The following is an 18,080-nucleotide window of genomic DNA, read 5'->3' as shown; positions in this document are numbered from 1 at the left end:
TAGATCTGCCAAAAATTTTAAAACAGAATTGAACAAGCATTTTAATTAGCACATGTTTCACCTTAACACCAACTTAAGCTGACACACAGCCTGTTGACGTAGCTTAAATTTAAAGCAAGGAGCTGAAAATGCCGAGATGGACTCATGGCTCCATAAACACATAGGTTTGATCCCAACCTTTCTATTAGTTTCCAATGAAATTACACATGCAAGTATCTGCATCCCAGTGAGAATGGCCCCTAACTCTCAATGGATAAAAGGAGCCAGCATCAAGCACACAAAGCTGTAGCTAACGACGCCTTGCTTAACCACACCCCCACGGGATACAGCAGTGGTAAAAATTAAGTCATAAACGGAAGTTTGACTAAGTTATATTATTCAGGGTTGGTAAATTTCGTGCAAGCCACCGCGGTCATATGATTAACCCAAATTAATAGAGATACAGTGTAAAGCATGTTAATGAGTAACAACAACAACAGCAACAAAAACAGAGTTAAGCCCTGGCTAGGATGTAGAAAGCTATAGCCAGAGTAAAAATAAACTACGAAAGTGACCCTAGTACTATCTAATTACACGACAGCTAAGACCCAAACTGGGATTAGATGCCCCACTATGCTTAGCCTTAAATCCAGGTGATTATGATGAAAAAAATCACTTGCCAGAGTACTACTAGCAACTGCTTAACACTCAAAGAACTTGGCAATGCTTCATACCCTCCTAGAGGAGCCTGTTCTATAATCAATAAACCCCGATCAACTTTACCAACCCTTGCTAATTCAGTCTATATACCGCCATCTCCAGCAAACCCCCGAAGGGAATGAAAGTAAGCTTAACTATTTAAACGTAAAAATGTTAGGTCAAGGTGTAACCAGTGGGATGGGAAGAAATGGACTACATTTTCTTGCCCCCAAGAAAATCTGCAGCTCTAACGAAGGCTCTTATGAAATTGAAGGCTAAAGGAGGGTTTAGTAGTAAATTAAGAATAGAGTGCTTAATTGAACTAGGCCATGAAGCACGCACACACCGCCCGTCACCCTCTTCAAGTATAATGGGCCTATAGATTACAATAATAAGTGCTAGACACGTGAGAAGAGGTAAGTCGTAACAAGGTAAGTATACTGGAAAGTGTGCTTGGAAGAACAAAACGTAGCTTAAATAAAGCACCTAGTTTACACTTAGGAGATTTCATAAAAGATGAACGTCTTGAACTAGAGCTAGCCCAAAACCTACGCATTTCAAATATTTCAAAAATGTAAAACAAATCATTTATGTTAACTCTACAGTATAGGAGATAGAAATTTACTAATGGCGCTATAGAGAAAGTACCGTAAGGGAACGATGAAAGAACACCTAAAGTAGTAAGAAGCAAAGATTAACCCTTGTACATTTTGCATAATGATTTAACTAGAAAATTTTAGCAAAGAGAACTTAAGTTAACTACCCCAAAACCAGACGAGCTACTTGTGAACAGCCTAGGGGGCTAATTCGTCTATGTGGCTAAACAGTGAGAAGATTTACAAGTAGAGGTGACAAGCGTGACGAGCCTGGTGATAGCTGGTTGTCCAGGAGAAGAATGTAAGTTCAACTTTAAAAATACCTAAAGAATTACTAATTTTATTGTATTTTTAAAGGTTAATCTAAAAGGGTACAGCTTTTTAGACTAAGGATACAGCCTTACTTAGAGAGTAAAAACAACAATTACCATAGTTGGCTTAAAAGCAGCCATCAATTAAGAAAGTGTTCAAGCTCAACACTAAATATGTTTTAATACCAATAGTTAATAAAGAACTCCTAACCCGATACTGGACTAATCTATTAAATAATAAAAGCAACAATGTTATTATGAGTAACAAGAAACAATTTCTCCTTGCACAAGCTTATGTCAGCAACACTCTACTGACAGTTAACACTTAATAAATTTAATCTAATAATAAACAATTTATTAAACTTACTGTTAACCCGACACAGGTGTGCACTAAGGAAGGCTTAAAAGAAGCAAAAGGAACTCGGCAAACACGAGCCCTGCCTGTTTACCAAAAACATCACCTCTAGCATTGCCAGTATTAGAGGCACTGCTTGCCCAGTGATGCTTGTTAAACGGCCACGGTATCCTGACCATGCAAAGGTAGCATGATCATTTGTTCTCTAAACAGGGACTTGGATGAATGGCCACATGAGGGTTCTGTCTCTTGCTTCCAATCAGTGAAATTGACCTCCCCATGCAGAGGCGGGGATGAATTAATAAGACAAGAGGACCCTATGGAGCTTCAATTAACTGACCCGCAAAAACTATATTTAACCGCCAGGGATAATAGCCTTTTAGCAGGGCCAGCAATTTTGGTTGGGGTGACCTCGGAGAACAGAAAAACCTCCGAGTGATTAAAATTAAGATCCACTGATCAAAATGAAGCATCGTTTACTGATCCAAACTTTTTTGATCAATGGAACATGTTACCCTAGGGATAATAGCGCAATCCTATTCAAGAGTCCATATTGACAATAGGGTTTACAACCTCGATGTTGGATCAGGACACCCCAATGGTGCAGCCACTATTAAAGTTTTGTTTGTTCAACAATTAAAGTTCTACTTGATCTGAGTTCAGACCGGAGTAATCCAGGTCGGTTTCTGTCTATTATTAATTTCTCCCGGTACGAAAGAACAAGAGAAATGAGGCCTACCCCACAGGGGCGCTTTAGGACTAATTAATGAATTAATCTTAATTAATCCATAAAAACACGAACCCTAGACCAGGGTCTGTTAGGGTGGCAGAGACTGGTAATTGCATAAAACTTAAGCTTTTACAACCAGAGATTCAATTCCTCTTCCTAACAAAATGTTCATAGTAAATATTCTAAGACTCATCGTTCCCATCCTACTAGCAGTAGCATTTCTCACACTTGTCAAACGGAAAGTCTTAGGCTATATACAGTTCTGAAAAGGGCCCAATGTTGTGGGGCCATATGGTCTGCTACAACCCATTGCCAATGCAATTAAATTATTCACTAAAGAACCACTATGACCCACTACCTCCTCTATCTCAATGTTTATTATTGTACCATCCTAGCCCTAACTTTAGCCCTAACAATGTGAATCCCACTACCAATACCTCAACCCCTCATCAACATAAACCTAGGTATACTATTCACATTAGCAATATCCAGCCTAGCTGTTTATTCCATCTTATGATCCGGATGGGCCTCCAACTCAAAATATGCATTAATTGGCGCTCTATGAGCTGTGGCCCAAACAATTTCCTACAAAGTTACGCTAGCCATCATCCTGCTATCTGTGCTCTTAATAAATGGATCCTTCATGCTATCGACCCTCATCACAACACAAGAACACATGTGAATAATCATCCCAGCCTGGCCCCTAGCCATAATATGGTTCATCTCCACCTTAGCAGAGACCAACCAGGCCCCATTTGACCTGACTGAAGGGGAATCTGAATTAGTATAAGGATTTAATGTAGAGTACGCAGCAGGCCCCTTTGCCATGTTCTTCATAGCTGAATATGCCAATATCATTATAATAAATGCCTTCACTACTATTCTCTTCTTTGGGGCTTTCCGCAACCCCTACATACCAGAATTGTACACGGCCAACTTTGTTCTCAAAACACTCCTGCTGACTATAACTTTCCTATGAATTCAAGCATCCTACCCTCCCTACCCTCGATTCCAATAGGACCAACTCATACACCTACTATGAAAAAACTTTTTACCACTAAGCCTGGCCTTGTGTATATGACATGTATCACTACCAATCCTGACAGCAAGCATCCCCCAACAAACATAAGAAATATGTCTGATAAAAGAGTTACTTTGAAAGAGTAAACAATAGGTTTAAATCCTCTTATTTCTAGAACTGTAGGAATTGAACCTACCCTTAAGAATTCAAAGTTCTTCAAGCTACCACGCTACACCATATTCTATAGTAAGGTCAGCTAAATAAGCTATTGGGCTCATACCCCGAAAATGTTGGTTTATATCCTTCCCATACTAATAAACCCCCTTGTTCTTATTATTATTCTATTTACAATTATGCTAGGGACTTAAATTGTGATAATTAGCTCTCATTGACTGTTTATCTGAATTGGATTTGAAATAAATATGCTCGCCACCATTCTAATTCTAATAAAAAATTTCAACCCGCGGACTACAGAAGCATCTACCAAATATTTCCTAACTCAAGCCATAGCATCAATGCTACTCATACTAGCAATTATCATCAACCTACTATACTCGGGTCAATGAACCACTACAAAAATCTTTGACCAAATTGCCTCAATTATCATAACTACAGCCTTGACTATAAAATTAGGACTAGCCCCATTCCACTTTTGAGTGCCAGAAGTCACACAAGGCATCCCACTAGCAGCAGGACTAATCCTGCTAACTTGGCAAAAACTAGCACCTCTCAGTACTGTATCAAATTGCACCATCAATTAACCCTAATATAATACTAACTATATCTATCCTATCCGTTGCAATCAGGGGGTGGGGAGGACTCAACCAAACCCAACTACTTAAGATTATAGCATACTCATCAATTACCCACATGGGATGAATAACCGCAATTATGATCTACAACCCCGCTGTTACAGTACTGTATCTACTAATGTACTTCATAATTACACTCACTATATTTATACTGTTCATAACTAACTCTACAACAGTAGTCTCACTATTGCACACCTGAAACAAAACACACGTTATCACAACGCTAATTCTCGCCACCATGATGTCCATAGGAGGCCTTCCCCCACTATTCGGATTTATACCCAAATGAATAATCATCCAGGAGCTGACAAAAAATGACAGTAATGACAAACCCTTCCCTCCCCAATTAATATTCCACCCATTAATTTTTACACCCTATGTAACCAACTAAGCAAAGGAACTCAGGGCAGCTGCTTACCTGAGCCTGCCTGCTGTCCGCTTGAGAGTGTAGTATCCATCCCTTAATAAATCATCACTTTGCTTAACCTCTGTGTCTCATCTCTGAATTCTTTCTGGGACAGACAAGAACCTGGACACCGGCTACAGCTGCTGGCAACATCTTTGGTGAGTCAGCCTGATCAGAAGATTTGGTAAGCCAAGGCCTCTCACCTCCCTTGCACTTGAGAGGCACTAACTGTTTCTCTCTCTCTTACTTATCATCTGTCACCTCTCTCGGACCTACTGTCACAAAAATGTGGATAGGAGTAGAGCACATAAAAGCCTCTAGGGTGCTTGCCGCTGAAAATTTCTCTCCTGTGAGGGTGAGAGGGTTGTGGAACGGACTAAAGAAACGGTAGTTCTGTCTGCCCACAATTTCCACACCAGGCTCTCTAGGCGCACAGGTAAATGCATAGCACTGACCCCTCCGTGCAGCTACACTTCTAGGCTTGTTATCGATCCACTTTTGCCTGACTATCCTTGTCTCCTCTCCCCACCTCTATCTCACTTCACTGTCATGTCTTACTCTTTGGAAAGGGGTTGGGGGAGGAGGAATTTACCAAGAACTTCCCAAACCTTGCTGCTAGGTTTTTATTTCTCATTGTTACATACGCACAGGGCTTGTTAAGAAAAGTTCCCAGCAACTTTCACAGGCAGCTAAGGACCCAAGCAAGCTATAGGATATTTGCCCTCTGGGTTTGACAAATAAATACATCTTTAACTAGACTGTAAGAGAGCTCACACAGTGGCTGAAGCCACCACTACTGCTGCAGTCCCTGTGGAACCTCCCTTCCACCACAAGTGCTCCATGGACCACACCTCTGGTGTTGGTAGGGGGGCAGTCCATCCACACTCGATGGGACTGGGCCCATCATTCGCTGCCTGCCACAGCGCAGGGTCCTGGCATCTGACAGACCCCCTCTGTGGGTCTGGGGTCTATGCCTGCCCTGTCCCTGCCTTGCAATCTTGAAGCTGGGCAGGACTGCGACGCCAGAGCCATACACTTAGCTGCTCCCTGGTGACCCTGTGCTTGGTGCATGTCACCCAGGATGGACGGATGAACAGACACAGACACAGACTCACACTCGGACACAGACACACACACACACACCCTCACCCTCAGTACAGGCATGATGCTTCCTCCTTCCCCCAAGCGCAGCCCAGCACCTGCTGGACTGAGTGCATGTGGGAGGGGGAGGGGGGATGGAAGTGATGAGATCTGGGGCATTGCCCACAAAAGAAAGAGCATATCCCACACACATCTAAGCCTTCAGGAAGGTCACCGTCCTGGATTCCATGGACCTGGGATGGGACACAGTGAGCTCCCAGGGTGCTGGGACAAGCACAGCAGGTTTCCACGGGGGGGGGGGGGGGCGATACCCCACATTGGCCAGATTTGGTGGGACTAGGTGGACAGGGACACCTAGAACCAGTCCTGTGTTAGGGAGCCCCCATGGGCCCTCCTAACACTAGTGCCCCTTTCTGTTACAGGAGCACTCTCTCCCCGAAGGACCCATGGGAAACACCTCCTCCATCCCCAAGGACTCACCTTGGGTGCATTTTGAGTCCCTGGGACCAATTTTCTAGATTCTTTAAAATGGAAAAAGCTCTTTTTCTTTTGTAACACAGCCTGGCCCCAGTATAAATGATGAGGCCTGGGCAGAAAATGGAAGCCTCAACTATAACACTATCCTGCAGTTACACAATTTTTTACAAAATACAGGGGAAATGAATGGAAGTTTCTTATGTTCAGACCTTTGTGGCCTTAAGAGAGAACCCAGAGCTATGCAAGTCCTATGTAAGGGGACCTTCTCGGTGAAGACCTATTCGGGCCACATAAAAGCCCCCTATAATGGAAACTCTAGAAAAACACAAGCCCCACACAGAAGACCCAAGCCCAGGTACCCTTTCACTGTCTTCAGCCCCTCCCCCACCCTATAAGCCTCTTTACCCTTCCATACCAGAAGTGCAGCCAGAACTCCTTTGCCCTCTTCAGGAGATAGTAGGTGGGCCTCAGGGAGTTACCAGAGTCCACGCCCCATTTTCTTTGTCTGACCTCAACCAGTGTCCACATCACCCAGCCTCATCAGTACCCTGTGGGCTTGACAGCAGTGCCTCTAATTGATCCCAATTGGGATTATCAGCCAGGCCAGCCTGGCATCACTAGAAGGGACCACATGGTTCTTTGCCTTACTGAGGGGATGAAATGGTGCATAATTAAACCTGTTAACTATGATAAGGTTAAAGAGATCACCCAGGGCCAAGATGAAGATCCAGCCCTATTTCAGGCTCGGTTGGTAGACGCCCTCAGAAAGTATACTAATGTAGGCCCAAACACTTTCGAGGGACATGTTGTATTTGCAACACACTTTATTAGCCAATCAGCCCCTGATATCTGTGGAAAACTTCAAAAGCTTGAATGGGGCCCCAAATCCCTCTTAACTATCTTATTGATATGGCCTTCATTGTCTTTAATAATAGAGGCCTGGCTGAGGAGGAAAGGAACAGCGTGGCTTAAGAAGGGAGCAATGGCAAGCCAAGCTTTTGGCAGCTGTCATGATAAGACCTAACCCACCTCCTGGTCACCCCAAAAGTACTCCCAGAAGACCCCCACCAGAAAGGGGAGCCTGTTTTGGCTGTGAGAGCCCTGGGCCCTGGAGCAAGGAATGCCCAGGAAGCCAGTCCCAGCCTCCATCCAAGATGCCATGGCCACTCTGTAAAAAAAAAATGGGCCACTGGAAGAGGGAATGCCCTCAGCTCCAAAGGGAGCAGGGAAATTTCCCCATGCCAGTCATGGCAGTGGTTGATTGACGGGATTGGGGACCTCCCAAGGCTCCTGAGAAGACAGTCATCACATGGGAGGACACATGGGTGACCACTGACACGGCAGATAAGCTTGTCCAGTTTCTAGTGGACACGGGAGCCACTTATTCTGTCCTGACTTCTCACACTGGGCCCCTTCCTCCTGAAACCTGCTCTACTCTTGGGGTAGAAGGAAGGCCAAAGCTAAAACATTTCACCACCCCTCTAACTTTGCACCTGGGGAAAGATCCTTATAACTCACAAGTGTCTTGTTATGCCTGAATACCCTAGCCCATTACTGGGAAGAGATTTTCCCTCAGCTTTGGGGGCAATTCATACTCTCCTTGAAAAGCAAAACCAGGGCTTTTTTCTGGTTGGACTACATATCATACAAGATACAAACAATCCAGCCAGAAGTATTCACCCCAGAAATTGAAAAACTTGTAGATCCACAGGTGTGGGATCAGGGAATCCCAGAGAAGGCAAAGTTTGTCTCTCCCATAAAAATCACTTTAAAGGAAACTAATAACTTCCCTTCCAGGTGCCAGTATCCCATTAAACCAGGGGCTCGATGAGACCTCCAACCCCTAATCTCAAAATTCATTAAATATGGGCTTTTGGTGCCATGCCAACCCCCTGTAATACTCCAATCCTACCTACCCTCAAACCAATGGGGAATATAGAATGGCCCAAGATCTTTGAATCATAAATGAAGCCATAATTCCTCTCCATCCAATTGTTCCCAACCCATAGACAACCCTCACTCAGATCCCTGGTTTACCGTCCTTGACCTTAAAGATGCCTTCTTTAGCATACCCATTCACCCTGATTCCCAATACCTTTTTGTTTTGAGTAGACGGATCTAAACAGTAATAAAACTCAACAATATACCTGGATTGTCCTTCCTCAGGGATTTCGGATATAGCCCACCCCTGTTTGGCAATGCCTTAGCAATGGAACTAAGGGAACTCAAATTGGAGGCAGGGACATCATTACAATATGTAGATGCCCTTCTATCTGCAGCCCCTCAGGGGAAACTTCAGACCAAAACACTGTACAGGTCCTCAGCTTCCTGGGTTACAGGGGATATAAAGTATCCCCACAAAAAGCCCAAATTTCCTCCCAGTTACCTACTTGGGACATGTTCTAAGCCCAGGAAAGTGTGCCCTTATGACCCAGTGCTAGGAGGCAATCCTTCACTTGCAGCCACCACACACAAAGAAACAGCTTAGAATCTTCTTAGGAATGGCTGGGTTTTGTAGGATTTGGACTCCCAGGTTTGGTCTCATGCAAAACCATTGTATGCGGCCTTAAAGGGATCAGACCTGGAACCTCCAGATTGGACAGGAAATTTATAAAGAGCATTTGATCAGATTAAGACTGAGTACATCAGACCTTAAATCCAGCCACCCTTATGCCAAAAGAAAACTCAGAGGAACTGGCTCATTCCTGTAATGAGACCATAAAACAGGTATATTCTAGCAGACCAGATCTCAGGGACCAGTCCCTCGAGGACCCCGATGCTACCTGGTTACCTGATGGAAGTAGCTATATACATGACAGCGTCTGGAAAGCAGCATATGCCATAGTGGACTTACATGGGGTCACAGAGGCGGATGCCTTGCCACCTCAGACCTCAGCACAGAAAGCTGAGCTTATAGCCCTAGCTCAAGCTCTAAGACTAGGAAAAGACAAGAGGATCAATATCTATACAGATTCTAAATATGCATTTTTGGTGTTACATGCTCATGCTGCCATCTGGAAACAGAGGGGGCTCCTGACTGCACGGGGCTCCCTAGTTCAACACTGCCAGGAGATCTTAGAGCTCCTAGACGCAATACAAGACCCCAAGGAGGTGGCAGTGATCCACCACAAGGAATATCAAAAGGGAAACTCAGATATAGTAAGAGGAAATAACCTGGCAGATAGAACAGCAAGAAAGGCAGCTCTTAAAACCCCTTCAACCCAAGCTGCCTTGCTCCCCCATATACCAACCCCCCAGCCCACTTCTGCCACCTCAATATACAGACAAGGAAATAAAATGGGCTAGGAATAGGGGATACCAAGAGGGCCCTGAAGGGTGCTGGATTAAGGAACAAACAATAATGCTGCCCAGGGCATTACAATTTTAAAGTCACTCCATGCCTCCTCTCATTTGGAGAGGGATGCTTTTACTAGCCTGGTAGAAACAGTTTTCTTGGGCATAAGCCTTCCTCAGACTATCTTAGAAATCACAAAGGCCTGTAGTATATGTTACCATAATAACCCAGGGGGAAAACTTAGGCCCCCACCCCTCCTCCAGCCTGTCCAAAGGAGAAGAATTTATCCAGGAGAGAACTGGCAAATAGATTTACCCACATGCCATCCTCCCAGGGATATAAATACCTTCTGGTTTTTATTGACACTTTCACTGGATGGGTGGAAGCCTTTCCAACAAGGATCAAAAAAGCTCAAGAAGCCATAAAGATAATATTAAAAGAAATAATTCCTCGGTTTGGACTTCCATGGTCCTTGCAAAGTGACAATGGCCCCTCTTTTATGGCTAGGTTTACACAATGAATTTTTACTGCCCTAGGCATTTGCTCCCACCTCCATGCTGCCTGGAGGCCTCAATCATCAGGAAAAGTAGAAAGGGCAAATCAAACCTTAAAAAGTCCTGGCTAAGCTTTGTCAAGAATCAGAACCATGGACAAAGCTCTTACCCATAGCCCTGCTGAGAATCAGGGCAGCACCTAAAGCGGGGCTAAGGCTCAGCCCCTTTGAAGTGGCTTATGGTGGACCCTTTTATCCTGATATATTGGTGGACTCTGAAACTAGTGAGCTTGTTAAATACCTAGTTAATCTGGGACTGGTCCAAAAGGCAATTACACAATATGGAAATCAGGTTTTTACCAAGCCCCAGCCAGGAAACAGGTTCCATTCAGGTTCAACCAGGAGTATTCATCCTCCTAAAACCATGGAGAGAAGGACTCCCCTCTGACCAACTACCGCCCAGGTGGACGGGGCCTGACCAGCTCCTTCTCAGCACTCCCACTGCAGTAAAGTTACAGGGGATTGCTAACTGGGTGCACCTTTCTAGGATTAAACCCCCCGCCCCAGAGTCTTCACAGGACACAAAGGGCCTTGGACAGCCAGAGGAGCCCAGGTGGATGAGTGAGCCTCTTTCAAGACCTGAAACTCTTATTCAAGAAGGACAAAGGCACTTCACAGATCCCAGGCTGAGTACCATTATTTTCCCTTGTGCCTGCTGCTACCCTCGTCCACCCGCCCACCCAACATGCTCCGGTGGACGTGGATACTTACCGCCCTCCTGTTCCGCCGCTCGCTCTCACAGTCTTTAACGAGAGCTGCTTTAACACCGCACCCATACCTGAGAGGAAGCTTCTCTGCCTGTACTGGCTTTAATACGACCTGCCCCAAATCTGAAAGGCACCCCACAGCTTCTATTCTTTCTTTTTTTTTCCTTTTTCCTTTCTCCTCCCAAAGAATACTAGGGACCCTACCTCCACCCTTACCTGCTCTTGTCTCATTCTTCCAATCTCTTTGGTCTCAAGAGTTAGCATGGAAAAATAACGTAATAGTCAGTAACTCTTGGATTACTGCTAAAGGAGAAAATCTCTCTCTGCTGGATTTGCCACCCACAACCCACCACCCTAGGAGACATAAGCACCACCTTCAAGGCCCACCCAGTCAACAACCGCGTGGTATCTCGACTTTTAGCCAATCTTCTTTTAATCACTCTAGACAAGGTTTCTCTTTGTTACGTGGGAGAGGCCCCCTCCGCTCTGTTACCACATCACACCTCCCTACTCTGAGGCTATAAATATCACCAAAATCTCCCTTATCTGTACTCAGCCTCTAGGATGCACCACGTGTTACTCAGATACAGAGGACACACAGACCCCTTTTCAGTCCTTAAGGCTCTCTCTAACAGAAACCTAAGTCTGCCCCTGGATATCTTTAAGCCTATAAATTGGAGTGATATAGTGGGCCAGCCTATTTACACATCACCCTGCATTCCTAACAACACACGTGTGCTATGACAATTCACAAACTAATGCCAACAGAACTTCTTGCGCTGGATATTATATCAGACATCCCCTTAATATAGCCCTCCCTGACTACAGACCCCCTCATGGATACTTCAAACCAAAAACAAAATTCAAAACACAGATGGGGCCCCCCTGCAAAAGTCTCCCACCTCCCAAAACTTTTCTCCAGCTGTATAACCAAACCAATCACACAGTTTTACCAGCGCCGCCTGGATTATTATGGCTATGTGGGACCTCAGATAGCTACCTCACAAGGACCAAAGCCATTGCTCTCACATCCAGACAACACACTTCACTATGGGGGCTGCACCTTGGGAACTGTGGCTGCAGCCCAAATAACCATCCTCAATGTGACCCACGTGAGACAGAAAAGGGCCTTTGGTCTGGTACTAGAGGGAATTATAGGGATGTTAGCTACAGTTGCCCGTTGGGGAGGATTTGCCTACAATGAGACAACCTTGAGGGACCTGACCCCTTCCCTGGATAACGCACGCACACACACACAAAACTGTAGACACTCTAACACTCTTACAGAAGTCCCTTGATTCTCTGGCAGGGGTGGTCTTTGACAATCACCGAGCCCTAGGCTATCCCCTAGCAAGCGAAGGAGGGGTTTGTGCAGTCATAAACAAAAAATGCTGCACATACATTAATGTCTCAGGAGAAGTAGAAGTCAATGTTTAAAAAAATTATGAACAGGCTTTCTGGCTCCAGAGGGACAACCATGGAAAACAGGAATGGACTGAGACTCTTAAGGGATGGTTTCCAGGATATACCTGGCTTCTCCCATTTCCAGGCCCCACACAGCCACCATATTTCTCATCTTTATCTTTGGCTCCTGTATTTTTAACTATCCAGTAAAATTTCTATCCTCTAGAATACAACTCGAACTTCAAATGATGATTCAGCAAGGATTCCAAACCAACCCACCTGAAGATGAAGACCATCAACATCACTGGACAAGGCCTCTGCCTCCTACTCCCCACTCTCCATCCCTGCCGACACTAACAACCCCTACCTCTGACAGACAGCAAGGAGATCTGGGCCCACAGAGAGGGGCTACATCCATGTTCAGCTTGAAGTAGTTACGGAAGACTGGCCATCGTCCCATTTCCCCTTAAAAGATTTTAAGGGTCTAGAATCCTTGAGGGGGAAATGTTGCAGCAGGAAGACAGCTAGAAATGAGCAGAGAAAGGGGGACACAGGCCAAATGGCAGGAATTGGGCAGAAAGGAGGGGTTCAGCCAAACACAAGAAATCATACATCATGTAAGCATCAGGGGTCCCTGGGCAGAGGAAGAAAACCAGGCTGGTAAGTGGTCACACCTTTTGGGTGATGAACAGCCTGAAAACCAACAAAGAAAGGTGAGAAAAGGGAAGAATTTCCAGTGTCAGAATGTAACCTTTTGCTCATTATGCCCTCATTACAATCAAATTAGCCTTGCAGATTAGAAGTACCCATCATGCACTGATACCATAACACTTATGATCCAGACTAATTAAGGACAAAACCCCTCCTCCCTTTGGGAGGGTGGAGTTGGGATGAAAAGCAGGGAATATGACCCCAAACCCTTCCCTCCCCAATGAATATTCTGCCCATTCATTTTTTACACCCTATGTAACAAACTTGCAGAAAAAAAAAAAAAAAAAAAAAACTTAGGGCAACTGCTTACCTGAGCCTCTCCTGTTGAGTGCAGTATCCATCCCTTAATAAATCTTCACTTTACTTAACCTCTGCATCTTGTCTCTGAATTCTTTCTGGGACAGGACAAGAACCTGGACACAGGCTACAAAACAAACTAAATACCAGATATTCACTTAATATTGAGTATTTCCCAGTTCACATGAACCTGAAAGTCAAATTGGCTAGTTTTTATTTTAGAAATATTTAATTTGTAAGTGATTACTTTTAAGTCAATTAAATTGAGCTCTTTTATAATTTAATTCTGATATTTTTTAGCAGTAGAGACATTTCATATCTATATGCATACATAAACATACAAGACTAGAAATCTCAGCTTCACTTCAAAACATAGTTATGAATTAGGTATTACAATATATGTTTATTGCTTATAATTACAGTTGGAATAAATTGAATTTGCTTGCTCAAATCACTGCTAACTAAAAATTGGCACTTGTCGTCTAATTCTGGATTAAATTGTGAGCCACTGCAGACACTCACCTCCAACACACCCTTCTGTAAGGAGTTCAGGATGGAGGTCAGGAATGAGGCACTCTGTGTTCTGGGAAAACTGGCTGAACAGGCCTTCAAATAGTTAGATATTTTCAGAAGAGGTTTTATGAGCCCCAATTCTTGTCTTTCCTCCTATCTAGAAAAACACTAAACTCATCAAAGGTGACAGCTGCTTCTCATGACTAGCAGTAAGCCTCTGCCTAAGTGTGTGCTTGATTGCACATACAACACCCCTTCACTGAAATCACGTACAATACTGAGGTCTCCCCAGCCTCCTTGGAACTGTTTCCCAGAGCTTTCTGGGATGCTGTCTCCTGGGCTATAGTCCTCATTTTGCCCCCAAATAAAGCTTAACCCACAACTCTCATGTTGTGTGAGTTTATTTTAGTCACAGTGTTGGTGACCACTACAAGGGGACCAGAGCAGACTTCTCTCCTTTGCCTGGACTCTATGAGGAACCAGAGCATTGGTACCAGCATAGATCCCTTGTGCTCAACCACCTCTTTGGAGAATCCAGATGAATTTGGGTGAGTCTCTCCTGGTTCTTGGATTTCTCATATTGGTTGATGATCCTGAGTTTTATTTGGTGGTGTATCCAGGTACCTGGTCCTCCAGCTGAGATACACTGGAGGGAAATACCCACCCAGTGGAGATGTGGTGGGTGGGACCTGGTTGAAAGATAACAGGGAAATACCCACCTAGAGGAGACGTCCTGAGAGGGGCTGGTTGAAAGATGCCAGGGAAATACCCATGGGGTCTGGTTGAAAGATACCAAGGAAATACTAACCTAGAGGAGACTTACTGGGTGGGGCCTGGTTGAAAGATACCAGGGTCTGAACTGAGTGGTTAGGTAAGAGGCTGAGCTGATGCTTTTCCTCAGTTTGGCTATCTCAATAGAATTTGTGAGGAAAAAAGTGAAATTTTGTCCCTGACAAATTTAAGTTTAAAATGAGAAATAGAATGTTTCAAACAGAGAAATGAGGGGCATCAGAAAGCCAACCTCTGACTAACACCCTAACCAGATTCATGTATGGAGCTCATATTTGCAAGTACCTTCTTAACTGGGGAAATAACACTAAAGGAGACCTCAATCTAAAATGGCCAAATTGGGGTTCTTTTTGATATTCCAAAATTGATATATTTGCATGCACAGGTAGAAATAGCTGGCGTTAATATCAAATAGACTAAATGGAATGCTTACTGGATTGGTATTTAGAAGCTTCTAAAAGAGGAAATGATAAAATAACTTCTTTTCAGGAAACCAAAAACAAATTGCTTGAAACTATCAGAACTAAAAAAGGCTGCTAGCATTGACACTGTCTCTCCCTCTGCTCCCCCCCACTCCCATGTATCCTCTTCTATCTGAATTGCCTGGTACAGACGCTATCTTTTCCTCTTCTGTCTCTCCCACCTCCTGCTGTTCTCTCTTCCCTGGTAAAAGAGCACAAAAATTCAGAGGTGATTATAGCTCCCTTAAGGAGAAACCTATTACAGGGAGAGGTGAATGGTCCTCAGTGCTTATGACACACCCTGGATCTGAGTAGAAGCCTTGGCTAAGGAATTTCCCAAATGCAAGGTAGGACCCACTGGAATTTGCTAAGGAGTTTGAGTTAACCATCTGGACCTATGAGCCCAGGTTTTAAGATTTATATCAATTAGTTTTTGAAAGCAAACCAAAGGAATGAACAGAGAAAGCAGGTTGGAAATGACCTCTAATGGACTTTGAATTACACAGGCCACAGGGTGGCACTGAATGCAAGGAATTAGCTCAAAAATTACTCAAATTTATCCCAGAGCTTTCCCCCAAAACTGCAGACTAGACAAAGATTCAGCAGTGCAAGCAAAGACCTGATGAACCAATTTGGGACTGTTATGAAAGGTTAAAAAAAAAAAAAAACAACAACTTGTAAGGAATATTCTGGCTTGATACCTGAATCATTTTCTAATCACCAAAATGATCCTTTAGTTAACTCTGCCTTTTTAGAAGGCTTAGATGAGGAATTGACTACACTAGTCAAAAGACAATCTAGGTTGGTCCACATTACCTACAAACACCCTTATTACACTGGCTGACCAACTTTTAAGACTATTAAAAAAAAAAAAAAAGGTGGGGAATATCTATAAAAAATCATGAACTCTCAATTGTACCAATTAAGTACTCAATGCCAGTCGAAGGTTAATTGATCCCCATTCAACCCACAACCAGACAGAGAAAACAAAAATTTACTTTTACTGCAGAAAACCAGAGCATCAGAAAATAAATTTTAAGTTAAGAAGGAGAAACCTAGAAAGGAAAACTGAATTTGAGACCAGATTTATGAGTTAAACAAGAACAGGTCTGCTCCAGGGAAACAGGTGTTCTTTCTCCTTTCCCTGTGTGACACCCTAGGGGAAGTAGAAATGATTATACAAGAAGAAACTATTAAATTCCTGATAGATACAGGGGACAGCTTCTCAGTTTTGAACCTACCAAAATTAAAGGACCTCTCCCTCAGAGTAATTCCTCAGTACATGGTAGGGTTTTCTAACACACTTATTAAGGTTTTTAGATCTTTACCTTTAGAATTCTACTTAGGGGAACACAAAGGAAGGCACTACTCTTTTGTTTTTTCTAGTAGAAAGGGCTCCCCTTCACCTGATTGGCGATATCTATTGGAAACTTATGAAGTCCATATTTCCTTTACTCTTAAGGGAGAAATGTTTCTAGATCTGAAGGACTAATCAGACTTTCTTCATCATATAATGTTTGTGACTCATGAAAAGGATGACACTGAACAAGAGAAACTGCTAGTCTTACTACCTAAAGAACTATGGGCACTTGATTCTACCAACATTGGAAGAATACATTCTGTGTCACCCATTAAAATATTCCTTGTCGTTTGTAGTGCCAAACCCCCATATCTTACTGTCCATATTACTAAAAACAGTGACTTTTTTTCTGTGACAGAGCTCTGTAGCACATTTGTTTTTATTTTGTTGTTGTTGTTTAGTATTTATGTACATCCAGATGATCAGTTATCTTTTTGCCTTTCCTTGGAATGAGTGGACTCTAATTCCACAGGGCTATACTGAAAGCCCCAGTTCTCCCAGATACTAAAAGCAGACCTAGAAAATCTTTTCAGAATCTGACACTGAGGGAACAAAGTCCTTCTGGGGGAACTTGCTTTTCTCTCCCTGTGCCTTAAGACCAAGCTCTCAGGAATATTTATCTTATCTAGACCATCTCTAACTCCTGAGACTGTTGGGGGGGGGGGCAAGGAATCATTTAAATTTAGCTTGTTCCAACTGTTAAAACTAGTGAGTTATATATTTTAATACCTGATTCATGACCAAGTTTGGAAGTTGAAACTATGAGATCTCTGGTTGTGTCTGTTTATATGTCTATGTGTGTATTATACATTACTTTATCTTTGGATGGTATTATCAAAATTAAATTATAAACGAGCTCTATTTAATTGGCCTGAGGGAAATTAAGTGCTTATATATATTCTCAGAAATATAAAAGGAAACTGGCCAGAATGAATTTCAGGTTCACGTGAACTGGGAAATATTTCATATTAAATTAACACCTGGTATTAAAGGTAATGTTTGCTGATTTAATTAATATAGACATGTCTTTAGAGTTATCAACTTTAAGTATAATACCTTTGTTCTACCTAGGTTTAATAGAAGTCAAATAAGATCAAATAAGATCCTATTATATCTGTTGCAAATTTGTCAGCAAGAAAAATAATTCATTATGGTGAAATTTTTAAAAGTAAAGTGAATGCAAATGAGATAGGAGCCTTTGGATGAATTCGTTAGGAGTGATCTATTTTAGAGATACCTACTTTAAAAATTTCTCCAGATATTTGGTAACTTAAAATTTTGACTTGTGTTAAAACAAGTTAAATGGTGGAAGTTCACTGAATAACTAGGTCATTTCCAAATCTAGTAAGATACTGAAACATTAATTTCTGAATATTGGCTTCTCTTAGTAGAGAAACTAAAGGTGTCTAAGACTATTAATCAATATGTTTAGTGCCAAAATGTGTTATTTCCTATAAAAAAGCACATGGTTTTTAGAAATTATTGATATTTGTTTGCCACTCT

General features: G+C 42.9%; 1 long non-coding RNA gene across 3 annotated transcripts in view; it reads left to right on the top strand.

Moving 5' to 3' along the window:
- Window positions 1-13,480, top strand: part of LOC135322260 (uncharacterized) — a 40,790-nt gene extending 27,310 nt beyond the window's left edge. For 2 of the 3 annotated variants that reach the window (XR_010382631.1, XR_010382630.1), the window contains 2 exons: window positions 5,025-5,093; window positions 12,673-13,480. This is a non-coding gene — a long non-coding RNA (uncharacterized LOC135322260). The remainder of the gene's footprint in view (window positions 1-5,024; window positions 5,094-12,672) is intronic. The other variant, XR_010382632.1, reaches the window with a different exon arrangement.
- Window positions 13,481-18,080: the final 4,600 nt, after the last annotated feature.

The sequence above is a fragment of the Camelus dromedarius genome, chromosome 10 (assembly GCF_036321535.1).
Source record: "Camelus dromedarius isolate mCamDro1 chromosome 10, mCamDro1.pat, whole genome shotgun sequence".
In the NCBI taxonomy this organism is placed as follows: Eukaryota; Metazoa; Chordata; class Mammalia; order Artiodactyla; family Camelidae; genus Camelus; species Camelus dromedarius.
This window is presented reverse-complemented; position numbering and strand designations above follow the sequence as displayed.